At 38.7% G+C, this 22090-nt stretch overlaps 2 long non-coding RNA genes across 2 annotated transcripts; both read right to left on the reverse strand.

Moving 5' to 3' along the window:
- Window positions 1-8750: 8750 nt before the first annotated feature.
- LOC120594609 (uncharacterized) lies at window positions 8751-12209 on the reverse strand. The gene is made up of 3 exons (XR_005650646.1): window positions 11887-12209; window positions 11596-11728; window positions 8751-10671 (listed from the first exon to the last, which is right to left on the reverse strand). It is a non-coding gene; the product is annotated as an uncharacterized LOC120594609 (long non-coding RNA).
- Window positions 12210-14211: 2002 nt separating this feature from the next.
- Window positions 14212-20898, reverse strand: LOC120594608 (uncharacterized). The gene is made up of 3 exons (XR_005650645.1): window positions 20754-20898; window positions 15182-15289; window positions 14212-14282 (listed from the first exon to the last, which is right to left on the reverse strand). It is a non-coding gene; the product is annotated as an uncharacterized LOC120594608 (long non-coding RNA).
- Between the last annotated feature and the right edge of the window lie 1192 nt (window positions 20899-22090).

Here is a 22090-nt window from a genome sequence, read left to right on the forward strand (position 1 = left end):
AAACTAAATAAAACACACCTACTATATATGACCTAGCAATTACACTTCGGAGCATTTATCACCAAGAAATGAAAACTATGTCCAAACAAAAAAATCTGTACATAACTGTTGATAGTAGCTTTATGTGTAATAGCCAAAAACTAGAAACAACCAACATGTCCCTGAATAGGTGAATGGCTAAACAAACTGTGATATATCTATACCATGGAATACTATGTAGCAATGAAAAGAAAGTATTGGTACATGTAACATCTTGGGTGATCCTGAAGTGCTTTGTACTGACTGAAAAAAAACAATCCCAATGGGTCACATACCATCTTATTTTTATATAACATTCTTGAAATTATAATATTATAGAAATGGAGAAGAGATTATTGGTTGCCAGGATTTAGGAATGGTTGGGGAAAGAGAGTGAATGAGACTGAAAGGAATAGCACAGGGAGATCTTGATGGTAACGAAAAAATTCTTTTTCTTGATTGCAGTGGTGGTTATGTACATCTGGACATGTAATAAAATGGCATAAAACTATACACAATTTGACAAACTATACACAATTTGACCAGTGTTAAATTGCTGATTTGGATATTGTACTATAATTATGTAAGAAGTAACCATCAGGGGAAACTGGGCGAAGGGCACACCAAACTTCTCTGTTCTATAATTACTTCAAAAAAAAAATTAAAAAGAAAAAGGTAAGATCATATTGGATTAAGATGGGCCCAAATCCAATGACTGGTGTCCTTATTTGGAGAGGAAGATTGGCGATGCAGAGACGCAGGCAAAATGCCATGTGGCAACAGAGGCGGAAATTGGAGTGATGCAGTTGCAAGCTTAGTAATGTCAAGGATTGTCTAGGAGCCACCAGAAGTTAGGGAAGAGGCAGGGGATGGCTTCTCCCTCAGGGCCTCAAGAAGAAACCACCTTGACTTCAGAGTTCTGGCCTTCAGAACTGTGAGAGAATAAATTTCTGTTGTTTTAAGCCACTCAGTTTGTGGTATTTGGTTACCACAGCTGAAGCAAACTAATATAATGGGGGTAACAGAGATGAGAGTTCTGTTCTCAACAAACTTCCATCAAGTCAGCTCCAGTAGTGTCCATGCCCTGCAGAAACAGCTGGCCAAATCCTCTCGGAGAAATGAGATGCTATGGGTCTTTTTCATGAATCCAGAAAGTTCAGGTCAACAGATAAAAGACCCAGGCTGTTTCTCGTGGGACTTAATGGCATATTTTTTGGCTCTTAAAATTAACTTTGGAGTCAGAAAACCCCCACTCTACCAGTAACTAGCTGTGTGGCTCTGAGGAGTTTCTAAATTTTTGTGGGCCTCACTTTCTCACCCGTAAGATGCAGATAATGATGGTTAACCATCTGATTAGCAAAAAGTTATAAAGATTAAAATATATAGCAAATATAAAGTGCTCAGCACAGTGTCTGGTGTATATTGAAGCTCAGTGAGGCTGCTTATCGAATGACCACACCATGTGTCACCAATCTTCGGGGTAAGCTAACTCATTGACTCTAAAGTCCCATAGGCCCCACGGTAGACCTAAGGCAGATATGAGGAAAGAAATGCAAAAGAGAAAGTAAAGGAAAAAAGAAGAAATTAAGGAGAGAGGAAGGAAGAGAAAAGAGAAAAAAGAAAGAATAGGAAAAGGGGGTATGTCCAGGAAAACTTGAAGGGCCCTGGAATGGCATGCCCCCTACCGTGGCAGAGTTTGTACCTTTCTCAAGGCTTACCAAGTGTGGAACAGCAATCGTACCTGATGGAGAAGAGGCCCACACTTGTGGCACAAAGCTGGGTATCAACTATTTGGGAGTAAAGATGCCCAGACATCTTGAAAGCAACATATGTATTATATGTAGACTAAGACATAGTAAGAAAAATTAAAACTTCCTGGTGGTTGGTAGTGGGTTTATAATAATAATAAATGTTTAGTGTCACAGGGTTGGGGTGCTCCAACTGCTAACCAACCATCTCTACCTATCACTCCTGTGGGCCATCCACACATCCTAGTATCTTTGGGCACACCATGTCCCCTCTGTGCCTTCTTTGCCCTATCAGTAAGGGAAAGGGCTGGATTGGAGACCTTGAAGTTCTTTTCCAGCTCTAATGTCTGTATATCAGAGTGGGATTCTCTATGGCTTCAAAAATGGACTATAGCTTTCTATTAACTTTTTCTACAAAAGGAGAATTTTGTCAGAATTAACCATGTGTTTTAGAGTTGGTGCTAATACATTTCCACAAGCCCCTAAGCAAGTCAACAAATGAAACAGTATTTTGGAGAAAAGAGAAAGGGAGAAGAGAGAATGAGTAAAGAAATGTTTTTAAAATATCAGAAAATGGAAGATAGAAAGAAATTGGGAAGGCAGGGGGAGATAGAGGAGGAGGAAGAAGCAAAGAAGCAAAAGATTAATAGAGGATGAGAAATGAAAGAGGAAGGGGAGACAGATGTCTGTTTGTCTTTTTACGTTGTGCCTTATTCCCAAACACTCACAGTTCCAAGACCTAACTCTTCAGAACAACTCTCTTTGGTCTTTCTTGAAACCTCAGATCCCAGTGAGCTCAAGCTCAAGTCAGGCCTTTTCATCTTTTCACAGAAGGTGTCACTAGGGCTGGTACCTGTGCTGGGGAAGAGTGTTGTTATGAAAGCTAACAAGGTGGAAACTAACATTTTACTAAACTAAATTGGTGGCTTGAATGGCCACTGGAAGACCTAAGGTTTAGTCTCAAAGACACAGACCAGGGGCTCTGTGCCCTCTCCCCACAAGATGAGAACAAGTGAGTTATCACCAGGGTTAGTCAGTCATTACCAAGAGCCTGGGGAGATGTGGTGAACAAATTATTGGCTATTTCCCCCCACATAATTGTTTGTATATCATTGTCTGAGAAAATATGCTCTCAAGTCACAATAGCAATACTTGACTTTCATGCTTCAGTTTTTTTCATCTGAAAGAAAGGGGGTTTACTAATAAGATTGTTGTGAGGATTAAATGAAATAATTCATGTAAAGTGTTAAGCATCCAGTCTAGTATATATTAAGGGAGGTATAAATGTTAGTTATCATTATAATAGAAGGAGTAGCTCGATTTGGCTATTGTTAGATTTCCTTCAAGAGTCTCCTTGAATGCATTCTTCAGTCAAATTCTTCGGCCCCCAAATGTTTAAATCTTGCACTAACTCATATATGTTCCAGACCTGTGCTTCCCAATACAGCAGCTGCATGTCGCACATGGCTATCGAGATCTTGAAATGAGGCTAGTTTATATTGAGATGTTCTATAAATGTAAAAACACATCAAATTTTGAAGATTTATTTACAACAAATATGTATAAAATATCTCATTAATAATTTTCAGTTTGATTACATGTTGAGATGGTAATACTTCAGATATATTGGGTTAAATTTAATATACTATCAAAATTAATTTCACAAGTTTCTTTTTGGTTTTTATTAAATTTATTAGGGTAAAATTGGTTAGTAACATAGAAATTTCAGGTATACAACTTTATAATACAACTTCTGTATATTCTTGTATACTGTTGTGTGCTCACCATCTGAAGTCTAGCTTCCTTTTGTCACCATAAATTTTACCCCCTTTACCCTCTTTGTCATTCCCCTACCCCGCTTTCTCTCTGATAACCACCATACTATTGTCTGTATCTATGAATTTTCGTTCGTTTTGTTGGTTCATTTGTTGCTTTTTGGTTTATATCCTACATATGAGTGGGATAATATGGTCTTGTCCTTTTCCGTCTGATTTATTTTACTTAGCACAGTATTATGCTGTACTTAACACTCTCAAGATCCATCCATGTTATTGCAAATGGCAATATTTCATCTTTTTATAGCTGAGTAGTATTCCACTGTGTGTATGTGTGTGTGTATCATATCTTTACCTTATTATCCATTGAAGGACACTTAGGTTGTAGGTCCTTGCTTTTCATCACTTTGAATATTTCATGTCAATTCCTTCTGGCCTGCAAAGTTTCTGTTGAGAAATCAGCTAACATTCTTACACGAGCTCCCTTATAGATAAGTAACTGCTTTTCTTCCTTTGTCTTTAACTTTTGGCGTTTTAATTATGATGTGTCTTGGTGTGGGCCTCTTTGGGTTCATTTTGTTTGGGACTCTCTGTGCTTCTTGGGCTTATAGGTCTATTTCTCTCAACAGGTAAGGGAAGTTTTCAGTCATTATTCCTTCAAATAGGTTTTCAATTCCTTGCTCTCTTTTTCTCCTTCTGATACCCCTATGATGCGAATGCACACTTGATGTTGTCTCAGAGGTCCTTTAAGTTATCTTCAATTTTTTTTGGGGGGGGTGAGATTCTTTTTTCTTTTTGCTGTTCTGTTTGGGTGTTTTCTGCTACTCTCTTCTAAATCGCTGATTTGATCCTCTGCTTCATCCAATCTATTGTTGATCTCCTCTAATCTATTCTTTATTTCAATTATTGTATTCTTCATTTCTGACTGGCTTTTTATGTTTTATATCTCCATTTTTATGTTTCATATCTCTTTGTTGAACTTCTCACTAAGATCATTGAGCATCTTTATAACCAGTGTTTTGAAATCTGCATCTGGTAGATTGCTTGTCTCCATTTTGTTTAATTCTTTTTCTGAAGCTTTGTTCTCTTCTTTTATTTGGAACATGTTTCTCGGTCTCCCCATTTTAGCTGCCTCCCTGTGTTTGTTTCTACATAGGTAGGGCTGCTATGTCCCCCGATCTTAGTGGAGTGGCCTTATGTCAGTGTCCTGTAGAACCCATTGGTGCAGTCTCCCTAGTCACCTGAGTCAAGTGCTCCAGGGGGTTTTAAATTTAGATACGTCATCAGGAAAGGTGTCATTAAGAAGGTAACATTTAAGTAAAGACCTAAATGAAGTGAGTAAGTGAACCACGTGGATAAGTGGATAAGGACATTCAAAGCATCAGGAACAGCAAATTAAAAGTTCTGAGGTAGGCATGTGCCCACAATATTTACAGCACAGGGTTACAGAGAAGAGGGGCAGGTCACACAAGGTCTCATGAGTCACGGGAAGAATTTTTTTTTTACTTCAAGTAAGATAAAGATTGGCGGTTTGAACAGAAGAATACTTTTGCCTGATTTATATGTAGCAGGATTTCTCTGGGTGCTCTGATAAAAATAAACTGTCAGGGTAGAATGGGAGCCAGTGTGGCAGTAGGAGCCCTAGTTAGGGGTTTATTACAATAATCCAAGCTTCTTTGAAGGTAGGGCTGACATGACATGCTGAAAATGTGGATGTGGACAAAGGGAGAGAAGATAAGGATAAATACAGAGTTTTTGACCTGAGGAATTAAAAAAATAGAGTTTTGTTTGTTTGTTTTGTTTTGTTTCGTTTTGTTTTTAATGAAAGGAAGAAACTTACAGAAGATGCAGATTAAAGAGAAAAGACCAGGAGCTCAATTTTGATACATCTGGATTTAATTTTCTTGTATAGTAAGAGGTATAAGGGTCAACATTCATTTTTTCTCCATATGAATATCCAGTTGTTCCAGCACCATATATTTAAAAAGACTTTCCTTTCCCCTGTTGGATTGCTTTGGCACATTTGTTGAAAATCAACTGACCATAAAGTTGGGTCTATTTCTAAACTCTATTTCATTCCATGATCTATTTGTCTATCTTTATACCAACAGACACTACCTTGATTACTGAAACTTAAAAAGCTCTATTTTGGACATATTAAGTTTGAGATGCCTTAGACAACCAAGCAGAGATGTCAGGTGGACAGCTGGGTATAAGAGCCTGGAATTTAGAAGACAGAGATCAGTGCTAGAGACATAAATGTGCTGTCATCTTCATACAGGTGATGCTAAAAAGTCATCACACTGCGAAGAAGTATCTAGTGAGTGAGCATGGACAGAAAAATCCAAGCACTGAGGTGAGAGGCACTCTAACATTAAGAAGTTGGTGAAATGGGAGGAACTAGAAAAGAAGATTGAAAAGGATTCATCAGTGGAGAAGGAAAATCAGGAGGGGTGGTATTGTCCGGTAATCTAAGAGAAGTGTTACAAAGAGAAACGAATCAGCGGCCAGTTGGGTCAACTGGAATGAAAACGGACCATTAAATCCAGTGATGTGGGGGGCGGGGGGAATTTGAGGGGGCAGGCAAGGGGAGGCGGTCATTGGTGAACTATATTACAGCAGTTTTTATAGAATGGCAGGGGCAAAAGTCTGATCAGAATGACTTGAAAAGAAAATGAGAGCAAAGAAATTGGAGACAATGTGCATGGACAATTCTTTCAAGGAGTTGGAAAAGAGAAAGACAGAGTGATGCAGTATATAAAAGCAGAAGAGAAATGACAGCATTTTTAATGCTAATGAGAATGATCCAGTAGAGAGGAAAAATCTGGTGCGAAAGAGAGAGAAGAGAAAATTGCTTGAGCAGTGTTCGTGAGTAGATGAGACAAGGTGGATGGAGCACACGTGGATAAGGACACAGGTGGTTCAGCCAGGAAGAGAGTGTCCACAGGCACTGGTGCAGCGAAGTCCCCAGATGTGCTGGGAATTGTTCATGACCTCTCCAATGAGTGTGTATCAATTAGACTGTGTAGGTTTAAAAGTTTGGGAAGAACTTGTAGATTGAAGTAAGCAAGTACCGGCTATGGGGATGTATGGAGAGGAAGAAACATAACCGTAATCAGGTTCCCTCCCACACCCGTAGCTAGCTTCCAAGTGGAAGAAAACTCAGCACTTCTCCCCGTATGTGCCCGGTAAGCATGCGCAGGCTCCCATTATCTGGCAATGTGCCACTATTCTTTAACCAGTGTATAAAAGACGTCGCCACCATGGCGGTGGGTGGCGGGGATGGGATGCCGTGCCCTGGCTGGATAACACTGCTGCCCTGTGAGGCCGGCTGTGCCATTGCTGAAATAAAGAGCTAGGTCATAGTTGCCTACACTCCTCGCATTTTCTTCCAACTGCCTGGAGTCTAGTACCGGATCTCGAAACTGCGAATCTGCAGCAACACAGCAGGGTCAAGCTTAGAGAAGGGTTGGGAAGAAAAATGAAATTCACGAGGGAGTTCCTTTACCATCTGCCAGTTGCTTTCCCCTTGGTTCCACTTGTCAACTTTCCCCCTGAGTTCTTGGAGACTGATGGCATGGGAAAGATCCCTCTGCCACCCCAACCATCCACAACCAAAGGCATCACATAATTTTTCAGAAAAATTTTTTCTGATTTTTTTCCTTACCCTGCCATCCTCCCTCTCCTTCCCATTTCTTCCTCTTGTTCCTTTCCCATTCTCAGATATTCTCCCCTTCTCCCTTCCTACCTCCTTCCATTTTCTCTGTCTCTCTCCTTAGCTCCTCGTAGCCTTTCTACCCCTCCATTTACCTACCAATCTCTTCTCAGGATTTGAATAGCACTATTACCCCTACCACATGGTTAGTTATTTCTTCATGAAAAGGTTTGATCTCCCAACTCTGGCTGGAACCTTTTATATCCCTGAAACTAGCAAGATTCTCTGCAGAATAAGAAATAGGATGATGGAGAGGAAAGAGGCAGTGGAGTGTGGAAGGCAGAGAAGAGGAGAGTACTGACATATGCTAGTACAGTCACCTGTATGGCCACCTTTGATTCTCACACCACCCACTGAAGTGTTTTTTATTAGCCCTGCTTCATAGATGAGGAAACTGAGGCTAAGAAAGGTTACGTAACATTCTTAAGATTATAGAGTTCATGAGGGATAGAACCATAACTTAAACCAAGGTTATCAAGCCCAAACTACCATGTCTTTCCCATAGCTTTGTACTTGGCAGATTCTGTGTAGATTTTCAATAATATTGGTTTTTAATAGTAACAGTCAACTTCTCTAGGTCTAATAAAAGGGTTGGACTAATGGTGATTAAGGGTCTATCTCTCTCTCTCTCTCTGTGAGTTATTCTCAAGAAAATATAAAATTTTACCATGGGCAAAATTTTACCAAAGAGCAAAAGAGGTACAGCCTCCAACATATGACACAGTAATCAAATGCTGATGGTCAGGACTGGAAGCAAAAAATACATAGAGAAGACCTTCTGTAATATTGTTGGTGGCTCAGTACATGTAATAGTAATGGATCAATGTCCTAACACTGACAGAGATCATGTCACCAAATCCTCCTACAACCCCAGGAGTAGTTTGTGTTATAAAGAAACTACAACTTGGAGAGAATAAATACAGTGTCCAAGATCACACAATTCTTAAACATCAAAATCAGGTTTCGAACTCAAGTGGCCCGATCAAAAGTCCTAACTCTAAAACACAGTGCTGTTCTCTTAATAACTACTATTCACGGTTGCCACTTTTAGGGCCAACGAATCAGTCAATATTAAAGTGAGAAAGAACCTTAGAAATCAAATCTCTCATTAACAGATGAGGAGACTGAAGAGCAAAAGTTGAATGGTCACTTAGACACAGAATTGAGACTTGCAGCTAGTGCTCTTTCCACCTGTTATATGTTTGCTAGGTGCAATAAAGAGCAAATTATAGACATCTCAGAAGAGCAATCTATGACCCTGTGCAAAAAAAAAAAGTTAACCAAGCTTAAGACAACTGGAAATATTAATCTAGTTTGAAAAAACAACTCATTAACCAAAAGTCCCTCTTCCCCCATCACAGTGCTCAAGCCCCAACTATGCCCCCAACCACCCCACCTCAGGCTTGTTTTTACCAAGTTTCATGGTGATTGGCCTAAGAAGATTAAAAAAGTAATGCCACCCTTTGAGGGAGAGTCCCAGGGACTAAGATAGCAGCTGTTATAGCAACGGTCACACTACTTTGGTCAAGGAGAAGACTTTTTGGGGAACTGAAAACAGAACTTTAAGTACATCTGCTGGTTTCACTCCCATTCTCCTCCAACACGCCCTTTCAGAAGTTACCATGGGCCCCTGCACCTGGGACCCTCACAGCACCTGGCCAAGTCTGTGTCCAGCACTGGAATGGAAGTAACACCAACCCTAACCTTATTTGATATCATTCCACCTGAACTCACTGCTGCATCTCCAGTGCTAGAGTTCTCCTGCTGGAAAACCTCAGCCCAGAATAGTTGGCATCCTCTAAGAGGTCTACTATGATAACAGGACCCACTCAGACTGCATGTGAGAAAGAAGTAGTAAGCAAGAAGTTTCTTCATGTGGCCCACAGATGTCCTGGAGTTATTCGAGAGCAGCAAAAAAATTAACGTTGAATAGTTTGGGCATCTCAGGGATAGGAGGCTGGGAAAGATAATGATGAGATATAGCAACATTTCAGTATATATTTCAGTAAACTTTCTAGTTCCCATGACAGAAACATTCTCTTCTACTATATCCTCCTTCCAACCATGCCTATTGCCATCCACACATCCATCCATTCATCCTTTGGTCCTTACCCAAGTTACAGGGTTAGTTGTTTGCCCACCTACACCAAGCAACCCTAACTACTACAGACAAAATCTGTTTGCATGATTGGATGAATGGATGTTCATCTTCATTTATTATACAGACATTGATTAGCATCTTCATGTACCTGGCTCTGTACTATGTTCTGCAGATAACATGGTGAACAAGATAGAGTTTTCAACATCAAGGAGCTCCCAGCCTAGTGTGGAAACAAGTAAGCAGAAATTGTATCATGAAGTAATGGGCTGGAGGGTGAGGTATCTAGAGAGCTCTATAAAACCATACAGGAGGGGCACATAACCGCATATTGGAGGTCAGGGAAAATACATACTTTCACCTTCCTGCCCAAACATTAGCCAACCTGGGATGTACCTGACAATGAGATTGTCCTCATAAAGCACTCCTGTGCTCCAGCCCTCTGACTGCAAAGCCATGGGTTAATGAGCTCTGACATGGGGACCCATCACTCACAAACTTATCTCCTCTATGTCTGAGGTTCTTTGTCTATAATAAAGCAATAGTAATAGAACCTCTGTCTCAATATTACTGGGAACATTAAATGAAATTTTGTATATAATCCACTTAGTACAAGGCATGTCACAGAATATGTGTTCAATCCATGACCTTTTCTTAGTCTTAATTATTAATAGGTTCTTGGATTCCATGGCTGACCTCAGTGGATATTCTCCCCACAGGGATTCCACAAGGAAGCCATTTTAAGTATGACCTGAAACCTTCATTTACTCAAATTTGCAGTATTATATCACAGTCCTTCTGTTCCTCTCTTTATTTGACATGTAAGAAAAAAAATCTCTCAATCTGAAAGAAGGAGAAACTGAGGCACAAAGTGAAGAAACTATTTGTTGACACAATATCTCCCCCACAGGGCTAAGAATCAAGCCCGGTTCAGTGTATTTTTCCTCAGCCCATCCTCCCTGACACCATAATAGAACATACATAATATTGCAGTTTTAAGAAGGAAGGTGCATTTCCACCCCCCCCAAAAAAAACAATATTTCATGTGAGGAAAAATAAATATGCTCGCCAGTCATCAGCATGTGATTTCAAGAGGTCCAACCATCCGGCTGTCTTCCCAAATAGAAGGATAGTGAACTAAGAGTGTGGTTCATGTCCTTGAGGAAAAGGAGGCTCTGAAATCTGAGACATCACGAACTCTTCTTGGACTACACACCAGCTGAGATCTGCCTTCTCATCCACTTGGTTCATGGACAGGCAGATGGTGGCTCATTTACTGAACTCTTCTAATGGCTGGAACTGTTCTTCTCCCTTTCACTGTGCAAATAGACAAATAACAAGGAAAAACTATAACATTACAGATAGAGGAGAATAAGAAAATAAATAGATAAATAACTTTGGGAATCAGAATCAATTCAACTCAGTCCCTTACAACTTTTGACCCCACACATATTCCTGGATTCTTACATTCCATAGACATGTATGAGCAGCTGGCTCGTGTTCTAGGGCTGGGAGGTAGGTGAGGAAAGGTGCACAGGGAAGAGGACACAGAAGTCTTGTCCTCAAGGGGCTGCAGCATGACCTACCTTGAGCCCTTTAAGATCTTCAGTCACCAAACAGAAGCTCATACCTGTTCCCTGGACCTGAATAAAATGAGGACTTCCTATCTACTCTCATTCAATTTTCACTATATTCTCCACAGACTCAAGGAACCACATATGGGTTTCTTTTGTTGTCCACCAAAAACAATAATTTAGACATGAAGAAATTCTGGTTTGAGGATCACCAGTTCAATCCATCCAGACGTCTACACTGTAGAGAAATTTTTAAATTTCCTGTCTTTTTTTTTGTAAGAAATAGAAAATATTCCATGTATGTGTGTATGCAGCATTTTATTTAACAAACTAATGTTTGTAATTTGATATCATAGTGTTTTCATTTAAATTTAAAAGAAGATTAAAAAAAGGAAATTACAAAGAGATGGAAGAAAGATGAAAGGTAATAGAGATGGAAATAATGATAAAGGAGGGAAAAATATGGAGAAACAGAGAAACTGGGTATGCTCTGAAAAGAGTTCTAATCAGAGGGCTTTCCTCTGAGGACCTGGGTCATGGTCTTCTGCGAACTGCAGTGCATTGGGATGCTGATCAGCTAGTCTGCTGCTCACTGTCCCAGGATTCTGTTGCTGGATGACATGATTTCAAAGCATCTCCACTGACTGTATTAACCAGAGCAGCCCACCTAGGGATGGCAAGATTTCCTCCACTGCAATAGTGAAGAGAACCACAACAGCCAGAAAACTCGAAGGGTCTGAGGCTTCAAGTCTTGTTAGGCCGTCTTCTCTTGAGGACGTAGACAGTGTCTCCGAAAATGACTGTAAAAAACCAAAACCCAAAAACAAAACAAAGTCCTCGAAACAGGAGAAGCTAAATAAGACATGAATGAAAAATGACACCACCCAACTCTCATCGCCCCTGCCCCAACACACACACATACCCACAGATACATGCTTCTGTCTAGAGTGTTTCTCACCCCTGCAACTTGCTCTCTCCACCATCAACCTCAATTTAGTTTCCAAATATGCATTGGTGTTCAGAAATATTGTCACTCCTAATTTTTATGTAGGAAAAAGAAATGTACTTCTTTCAATTACTGTATCTTGTAGTAAGAGTTAACGAGTGAAATTAAGCGAGTTTCTAACACAGGTTTTCATTAGGCCTATCTGATGTGACAGTTGCAAATAATCTTTTCATCCATGTTGTCAGATTCCTGACACCCTCCAAAATCATGAAGCACAAATGGCTTGTTAAATATAACAATATCAAATTTGTTAACCTCATAACTCTCATTAGCTATTTATCTGTAGGCATGGCTGAAAATCAATGAAATCTTGGTTCTATTTCCGGGTGACCTAAAGAAATCCCACCTCCTCTTAAAGGCCATCTGTGAATAATGGGAAACTCTGCTGGCGTCACCCAGAATCCACTCTCTCGATTCCCCACATCACTGCATTCACTATGTATCATCTATCATTTATGTATTTTATTTGTGTAAGCCCCAAGTAGCTCTGTCTTTATTTCCCATCAAAATACAAACTCCTAAAAGGCAGGGGCTTTTGTCAATTATAAAGAAACTGGCACTGTTTCACTTGGAAACCATGCATCAAAACATTTGAGGATCAAAAATCGTAACTGAAGGACCTCTAGAGTGTCATTCTATACTTCTATCCTTCAGTTTATGATTTATCTACCATTTACTGAGGACCTAAACTAGGATTTTGCACCTTGATCTTTATACAGTTTTAGGCTCATTGCAGTGCTTAGCACAAAGCATAGTGCCTTATTTGTACAAGCATTTGTTGAATGAATAAATGAGTGAATGAATAATAAATTGTTGATGATTGATATGTTTATAGAACTATTATAGGGTTGTTTTTCTGTGTTTGGTTGTGTTTGTTTGTTATTTTAATATATCTGCTCATAGAGTGTGACATTATTACCCCAATTTACAGATGAAGAAACAGGACTAGAAAGATCAAGAGAACTGCCTAAGTGGAAAAGCCATCTCTCAGATACCTGCCCTCTGATTTCAAATGCATAGCTCCTTTGGCTCCACACAACTGTCCATCTGAAATAATACCATTGAATCTGATAACCCAGGTCCTTTTAGAGAGTGCTGCTGCACTTGTAATCCACTTTATGACTGTGACTTCCAGGAACTTGTCTTTTTATTCCTTTTTACTGCCCTTGTACTGCTCTTGACCACTCTCACCACCTCTGTGAACACATGATGGGCCCATCTACGTAGAGCAGAGAGAATAAGTCTACTTTGGGGTAGAATGACTTAACTACAGGCAAAAAATCACTGTTGACAAGGAAGAAGTGCTTATTTGCACCGAATAACTTGGAACTATTGCTCCTTCACAGTTGGAAAGTACTTTCGTGTGTGCATGTCTCCAGACAAATTTATCAAACAACCTCACTTAGTTATAAGAATAAATCTCTTAAATTTTTTTGTGAAGTTATTTCTAACATTTTCTCAATATCACTAATCATCAGGGGAATGCAAATTGAGACCACAATGAGATACCACCTCACACCTGTCAGAATGGCTATCATCAATAAATCAACAAACAAGTGTTGGCGAAGATGTGGAGAAAAGGAAACCCTCATGCATTGTTGGTGGGATTGCAAATTGGTGCAGCCACTATGGGAAACAGTGTGGAATTTCCTCAAAAAATAAAAAAATAGAACTACCATATGACCCAGCAGTTCCACTTCTGGATATTTATCCAAAGAAATCCAAAATGCTATGTGAAAAGATATATGTTCATTGAAATGTTATTTACTATAGCCAAGATATAGAAGGAAACTAAGTGTCCATCAAAAGATGAATGGATAAAGAAGAAGTGGACCATATGATTTAATTTATATTTGAAATTTAAAAAACAAAATCAACCAACAAACAAACAGAAACAAACTCATGAAACAAATTGATGATTGCCAGATGGGAGGTAGGTTGGAGAATGGGTGAAAACAGTAAAGGGAATAAAAGTACAAACTGGCAGTTATAAAAATAGTCATAGGGATGTAAAGTACAGCATGAATATAGTCGATAATGTTTTAATAACTATATATGGTGTCAGATGGGTACTAAACTTATTGGGGTGATCACTTGTTATGTTATATAAATGTCTAATCACTATGTTGTACACTTAGAACTAATATAATATTGTATATATATCAACTGTAACTGAAAACTATTTTAAAAAGAAAAAATATGTCGGATGTATTAAAATTCTAGGATTTATTTAAATTTTTACTCTTGAATTAAGAATATTTTATAAACATGAGAAAGATTCTGAAAGAAAGGATAGACTCACCAAGAAAAATGTTGTTTTGATGATGGTCCCAAGAGCTCAGATCACTCTGAGGAGATATAAGGACATGGATGTCACAAGCCCTATTTTCAAGGAGTCTATGTAGATAAAAAAGAAAAAAAAAAGTGACCCTTGCCCACCTCCCAAAAAATGGGTACAAACAAGGGAAAATTATAATGCCAAACTGGGCACTAATGCTCTAAGAAGAGCCAACTAAAAGTATCAAAGTGATTGGGATTTGATTTGAATTAATTGAGAAGTTTAGATAAAAGAGCTGAAGATGAATTCATAGACTACTAAGACTGGGGAGAAGTGGCCAGAAGAGTCAGACTACCCTCTTTAATTTAATAAATTAGGAGACTAAGTCCTAGAGAAGTTGACTGACTTACTCCACACCATTAATTGAAGTTGAGCCAAGACTAGAAGCCAGGTCTCGAGGCTTCCTGTTCAGTTCTCCTTCCTCTACTCTACATTCTCAAGCAAACTTAGGCATCAAGCTTTGAAAAGTTGGCACATAGAGTGAGTGAAAAAGGGCGCCAGGGCTCCCTGTGGTGGCATGACAGACTAGAAGACAACACTAGATTTAGTTAACTTCTAAATCAGAAGCAAATAACTTATCCGTAGATTCACTGGCACAAATATTCACGTGTTTTTTGGCCTGGTTAGACTGGACTAGTTTGCATTGGATTAGCTTGCATAGGGTGGAACTGATTTGATTTAAATAAAATTGGAGCTGGAAGATCACTGAGGGCCACAGTTGTGTTTCATCTCTTCAGATTCTTTCCCTTAACAGGAACTGACCAACTCAAGCTATGAAAGAGCCAGACCTAAATATACATTACTACCTGTAGAGTAAATCACTAAATGGAATCAGTGTGTTCCTAGAAAGTCGATACACTTTTAAAGGACATTCATGGAGAATTCTTTTGAAAATAAAATGTAAATTACCTCCTGCATTATCTACTTGTCCAGTTGATTGTTGGTATACTGTTTTTTTCTTGAAGTGCTATGCGCCTCTACTGGGGCTGAATGATTCTTGAGAGAACCAGGCATTTGCTAGAAAAGTAGAAGGAAAATCCCTGGTTCAAAATCAGAGTTCTCAGGATCTCTCCTTTTCTTTGGATTCAATATCATGTCGCAGGGAATTTGAGGAGGAAGATCTACAGAAATGTAAATGGAAGAGGACTCCATAACCTATGGGGGATTTGTTGCACATTTTTGCCGCGTCCTCTTTCTACCCTACTGCGTGACAAGGTCCGGAGATGGGGACAGAGGCTTCAAGGAATGCATCGTCAAGAACGAGGACGTGGCATGTGTTTAGGGATAATTGGTTTCTTAGAAATGATCCTATTAAGAGGGGGAATTTGGGTAGCACAAATTCTAGTAAGTGTAAACGCTATACAAATGGATTTCCTCAAAATTGGCTCTGAGGAAAACATAGTAAATTCCCCGCGTATGGAATCAGCTCTAGTCACCCTGACGTGTCCAGAATGCGTAAACCCTTTATTTGAACAATTATTAAGGGAAATTCCTTTTGACGCGCCTCTTAAAGATATTATGAATAAATTATAACAAGCTGAATTACTAGAACCAGTTTATACTCCTGTTCCCACGCAGTTAGTAGAAAAATTAGTAAAGGATAAGAAATTTACTCATAAGCCTGTGCCTACTATAGAAGGGCCTCCTTTGTGGCCTAGTGGATAAATAGAAAACTCTGGTATCCACCTAGGGGGGCTAATAGTATGAAAAGATTACCTGATCTTCCTTTGCCTTATACAGAAGCTTATAATAAAGATAGTATACATGTAGTGAATAAAGATAGAATTCATGTGCCTTATAGTAGTTTAAGTTTCATAGAAAGGCTGGCTAGGTCAGGATCTCCTTGGTGCTTAAAAACAAAGGAACAGAAACTTAGCTTATGAAAGCAGCTTTGTAAAACTGATTTTTATAAATATTTTCCTCATTACTGCACCAAGGAAACTTTTGAACAGCTATGAGAAAGGTTCAGCTTGAACTTTAGATATAGCATAAATCAAATAGCATTTAAAAGATTTCTTCAGGCAGAAAGAAGAACAATGTCTGCCCACAAGCCAATACTTGCTGTTATGAATACATCTATCTATCACCTTTACTTAAATCAAACTGTATCTTACGTAATAGATATAATAATTAAAAGTTTAGATTGTTCCATCAGGTAGTTCTGTTCTAATGATTGAGAGAAAAATGTACTAGTTAATCATGAACATTAATAATAATATACTCTATAAGATTTTCTGCTCCGCCTAACCACAGAAATTTAACTCCCTGCTACCTTAACAACAAAGTATAATCAAATGCCAAATAAAAAGTATAAAAGTTGTACTCAAATCACAATAAAACGGAACAGTGTCACACCGCCTCTGAGCTGTGTAGTCGACTGTCTCCCGCGCCGACGCCTTGCCCACCTTCGGGGCCCCCTGGATCCTGTCGTGGCTGGACCGTGGCACGTTTTTCTCTTTAAAAAAATTCAAGCCATTCAGAGATCACAATGAATATCAGAGAGAAAGTCCCGACTCAGAGAAGGCTGCATCCTTCACCCAGGGACTGGTATAATAGTCAACCCCAGTCATTATTCAGTATTAAATTATTCAAAATGTTTGGTTTATGTCAGTTATTAAAAGTGAAAGCCTACTCGAAGAAATGTTTTAGAAATTCATTCACAAATCCATAACCTTAGTACATTTATTATTTTCATTTCTCACATCATATTTTTTTCTAATATTTATCTATGTTTCTTTATACAAAGCCACAGGAAAAATTCACATCATTACTACAATTTTGTGTTCCACTTCTTTCGCTTTGTTATTTCATGGTACTTCTCTTTTCTACTTAAATATCATATCGATCATTTTGAATGATACTCATCATTCTCTCTTGTTGATAGCATATAATTTTAGTTAGCCTTTCCCCATCGTTGAAACCCATAACGTGTGACCTTGACTCTTCCTGAGCATGATCGGCTATGCTGGCATACCACTCTCCTTGAAAACTTGACTCAGATCATTACTGTGAGAATCTGCCTGCTCTGCTAGGGGTACCTAGCCCTAAATGCAGCAAATGGTCAGGTCCTGACTTAAGCTGTTGTCTAATTATTTCATATGTATTCATTTTATCTTACTAAAATATTGCTAGCTCCTTGAGATTTGAGGGAAGTTTTCAGCCTCAAGGCTAATCAATAGCTATCATTCATGAACAGAAAAAAGAAACTTATTATTTGACCCTAGGTGAACAATTTCTGAGTGCCTAACATGTGTTGGACACTTGCTAGCAATGTCACATTATTTTTCTTCTTTAATTCCCATAACGACCTATGAAGAGATAGTATTATTATTTCTAATTTACAAAAGGAAATTGAGACTCAAGGATCAGCTCACCTGTCAGAACAAAAGCCAGAGGAGTTTTATAGGTATCAATTTCTTAAAATTCAATCTCTTGAGATTTAAAATTTTTGAGAAAAATCCTTAATTTTTCATAGAAATAACCCTCCCTGATGTTAAATTAAGTCACCTATTGTTTTCTGTGATCCCAAGCACACACATCAGTATTTATTCAAGCTTTTAAGTGATACTTGGCACCTGCTTAAGAGAAGGTTGCTGATATAGAGCAAACAGAATGTCAAAATGGTGGAATGTTGTACTTTAACCAGCAAGAATAATTTTTAGCCCCAGGTATTCCTGCTAGAATAATATTGCCGGGAGAATTAAGCAAGATAGAGATAGTGATTTCCAAAATCTGAACCCTAATAGGAAACATGGACACAGAATGTTAAAGCTAGGAAGGGTCCTTGAGGTTACAGGAAGAAGTCCAGTATTTTACAAGTGAAGAAACTAGAGAGTTCAAATGACAAATGAAAGATCCCACAGAAGTTAAGAAAATGCAATGATTAGGGGATAGAGCTTCATCATTTCATAATATGAACAATGGGTGAAGTAAGGGGAGTTCGACTGTGCCACATTACATGGAACATAGGCTTCTATTTTAAGAGCCTAGCCCTGCACCTGCCCTATTCAGATGAGCTTGGCAAAAAAAAAAAAAAAAAAAAGAAATGAAAACAGGCTTTTCTCACTATGGGCTGGCATGAGGGTTCAAGGTCACAGGTTGCTTAAGCCATAATGGAGTATGTGCACCCCATGGGTGTAGTAGGGCTTTTCTTCCTAAGATTCTCAATTCAGTTACTACAAAGCTTGTCGCCATAATACCAAGAGGAGAAGTAAGGGCAAACCAGAGAAAGAGACCCTTTAGTCCTCTGGCTCATGTAGAGTCGCTCTCATATGCCCCCACACTGGCTGTGTGCTAATTAAGCAGGAGGAATAGGAAGCCAGAGGAGGTCCAAACAAGCCATAGGTTAGGGGCAGGGGAGTTAAGAGCCCATGCTCCCTACTCAGCACATCTAGAAAAAAAGAAATTGTCAGGTCTTGGAATAAACTGCCAAGAAAAGCAGAAAAATATTTTAACCACCATTTCTTCAGTAAAATAATAAAGGACAATGGAAAGATTATAGACTTTAGAGCCAGAAAGATCTGACTTTGAATTAGGTCTGCCACTATCTTGGTTGGCTAGCTTTGTGCAAGTACTAACACTGTCAAAACTTCAGCTTCCTCATCCAAAATTTTAGATAATAACAGAACACCTCTTTGAAGGTTATTGTAAGGATAGTGACAATATGGAAGCACCGACTGCAAGGCCTAGGCAAAAGTAACTGTTCTTGTTATTTTTATCAACCTACATGAGAACATTCCTTTACAATTTTCAATGCTTTGACAAGATGCTTCACTATCCTGTTTCTTCATTTCAGAACCTAAGCAATCAATTCATTCTCAGGGCTCCCCTATAATGATAGAGGCCACTCTCCTCCCAAGAATCTACCATTTGAAGTCAAAGGATTCCATGAATTTTAATTTAAATCATGTTACTAGACCTCCGTGCTCTATCAAAATCTGATGATTTAAAATCTGCTGTGTAGTTATCAAAATCCACAAACTCTTTTTCTTTGGCAAAATATAAAATATACGATGTAGGGATAAGAAAATTGCCAAAATTTGTTAAGTAATCTCAGTGAATTCCCTGTTTGCTGTCTTCCTTAAGGAATGGGTTGATCTAGTTAAAATAAATTGAATAGATTTTAAAAGATCATGAATGAAGTGAAATAAAACCAGTAACTCTAGTTTCCTTTCTTTATTAATACTCTTTTGATAATTCAGGAGTCACTTCAGATTCTTACAACAAACTACAGTGGTACTATGAAGGGACAAAAATGTTGGTGAATTAAGAGTCTGTTTAATAATAGAATAAATTTTTTACATATTCATACTTTTGTGTGTGTGCAAGAGCTTAATAAACCTAAAAAGATTTCACAGTTGTAAGGGGGTCCTGTGGTTATGGTTTCTGAACTAGTACACTTTTCCTTTTGCCTGCTCCCCTTTTGCAGAATAGTAAGCATTGGCTGCTCATTGTGCTGACTTTAAAAACAGTGGGCTGGAGTCCAAGGAGTCCCTGGAGTCCCTCCTCAACCACCACCTTGCTAACAATCTTGGGCAGGTCACTAGCCCTCAGTTTCCCAGTCTGTAATATGGGCAAGAGGCGGACTGCGGGGCTGTGAAGGTCCCTTCCACATCTAAACTGCTATGATTCCTACATGGCAATATGTAAAAAATGTTAAGGTCCTTCCTTTGAACACGATTTGCTATCTACCATGTGAAAATAACCACTTTAATATGAAAAGAGGTCTTGCAGCATTTCTTTGAGAGAGGGTTTTGAAAGCTGCATCAGATGAAAAGGTATATGAAGAGGACTAAGAAAGATGACTGGCCCAAGGTCAACTGGAGAACGGCTCTGCCAGAGATAGACTGGGCCCACCGTACAGATCAACCTACCACTCCCCTGATGTGAGGGCCTCGTGTCAGGCCTCCACCGACTTTTAGGAGTGTACCACCACCTAAAACATGTGCTCACCCCTATGGATGTTGAAAATATGCCTGTAGAGTCCTAGAGCGAGATGAGGAGATAATCCAGATTATTTAAACAATATAGTCAGAAAGAAACATAAATGAAATCTAGAAATCCCTGAGTATCTTTTTTGAGTGTCAACACTGGACAAAATTGCCAAGGTAACTAATCTAGTTTTCCCTTCATCTGTGCTATGGTTGCTAATTGAGAGATTTCTACCATCAAATGGCATGTTTTTAAATGGTCAAGTGGCCTATAGTGGACATAAAACCCAGAAAAGAGACTTGTACTTGGTTCTGGTTATGCTCTTAGGTGATGCCAAGTCACTTAGCCCATCTGAAATGAGCATCAGCATAAAACTGAGAGTAGAAACACCTGTTATGTTCTACACACTTGTTATGTAATGACCACACAAAAAATATTCTACGAAACTCTCAGCAAGCTTATTGTACATAGCCTCCTGAAAGACAGCTCGCAGGGATGGGAGCAGAACTCATTTTACGAAAGACAACATGATGCGCCTTCCTACCCCTACCAGAAAAAGAAATGAAACTGTCCTCTCCACATGTGATAGGCTCACAGACGGGCTCTCCTTACCGATTCTATGTTGAGTATTTACTTAGCACTCTGTAATTAGACCGGTGGGAACAATTTCTCTCAACTCCCTCTTTCTGGAGAGACACCTGCAATTACAGAAACAGAAAGTCAAAGTTTCCACTTTACTATTCAGGGCTTATGACAAAAAACTTACTGAATCAGGCTATCAAATAGGAACTAATACCAGACTTGAGGCCTGGAGCTAAGTAGGTTATTTCTGAATTTCTCAGTGAGATGGTATCTGTAGAATTTAGTATCCGAAGCTCAGACATTCACAGTAAACATACATGAATGTATGTCTATGCCCTACTTCACCCTCAGGCACTATTATTTTTATTTTGTTATTTTTTTTTTAAATTTTTTTTATTTTTATTTTTTTGCTGGTTGGAGAGGAGAGATATAGATATATGAAAATAAACTGTAAAATAATCCTCGTATGGTTGAAAACATTTGTGAAACATTTAGTTGGCATGTAAATTGATATAACCTTTTGAACAGGAATTTAATAGCACATATCAAAAGCCACTAAAATTTCATTCCCTTTAACTAATATATAATTTCAAGAAATCTAAAATTCAAACATTAGAAAAATACTAAATGCCCAACAATGGGAGAAATGGCAGAGAAAATAATGGAAAGCCAACTCAATGGACTAATTTAAGTCAATTGAGAGGAGGCTTCTGAAGTCTATGCGGCAACATGGAAAACTCAGCGAGCATCTGTAAAGTAAGGTGTGGAATTCTATATACATCGTACGATTAGCTCTATATAAAAAAACATGTGCGTATGAAGAAAGATTGGAAAGAAAACATGGCCCAAAATGCCATGACTGTTAAATTAAAGTACAAGGTTGTGAATTTTCTTCCTTTGAAATTTTGTTATTAGAATATCACTTTTCCAATAAGTAATAATCAGGAACAGGAAAAGAGGGGAGGGACAACTTGCCAACATTACATAAAGGAAGTCAGAAATAAACCACTGTCTTGTTTTCAGATTTGGATAGAGCCAGTCCCTTCCAAGCAACTCTGTGCCAGGCCTTGGGCAGACCATTCCACAGCCCTGGAGACATGGCGCCAGTAGCCAAAGTGCCGTTACTTAACCAAAAGAACATAAGAGCTAATCGCTTCCCAACAGTTTGAACTAAATGATCCGAAAGGTAAAATTTCACCAGTTACAGCAAATACTTCTCAGGATCTTAAATTATCTTACATTGTCAAGTGACATGTGAATCCTAAAAATAAGTTCAGCCATTCTGGATTGAGAACTGAGAATATT

This window comes from Pteropus medius, unplaced genomic scaffold (assembly GCF_902729225.1).
Source record: "Pteropus medius unplaced genomic scaffold, Ma_sr-lr_union100, whole genome shotgun sequence".
NCBI classification, from domain to species: Eukaryota; Metazoa; Chordata; class Mammalia; order Chiroptera; family Pteropodidae; genus Pteropus; species Pteropus medius.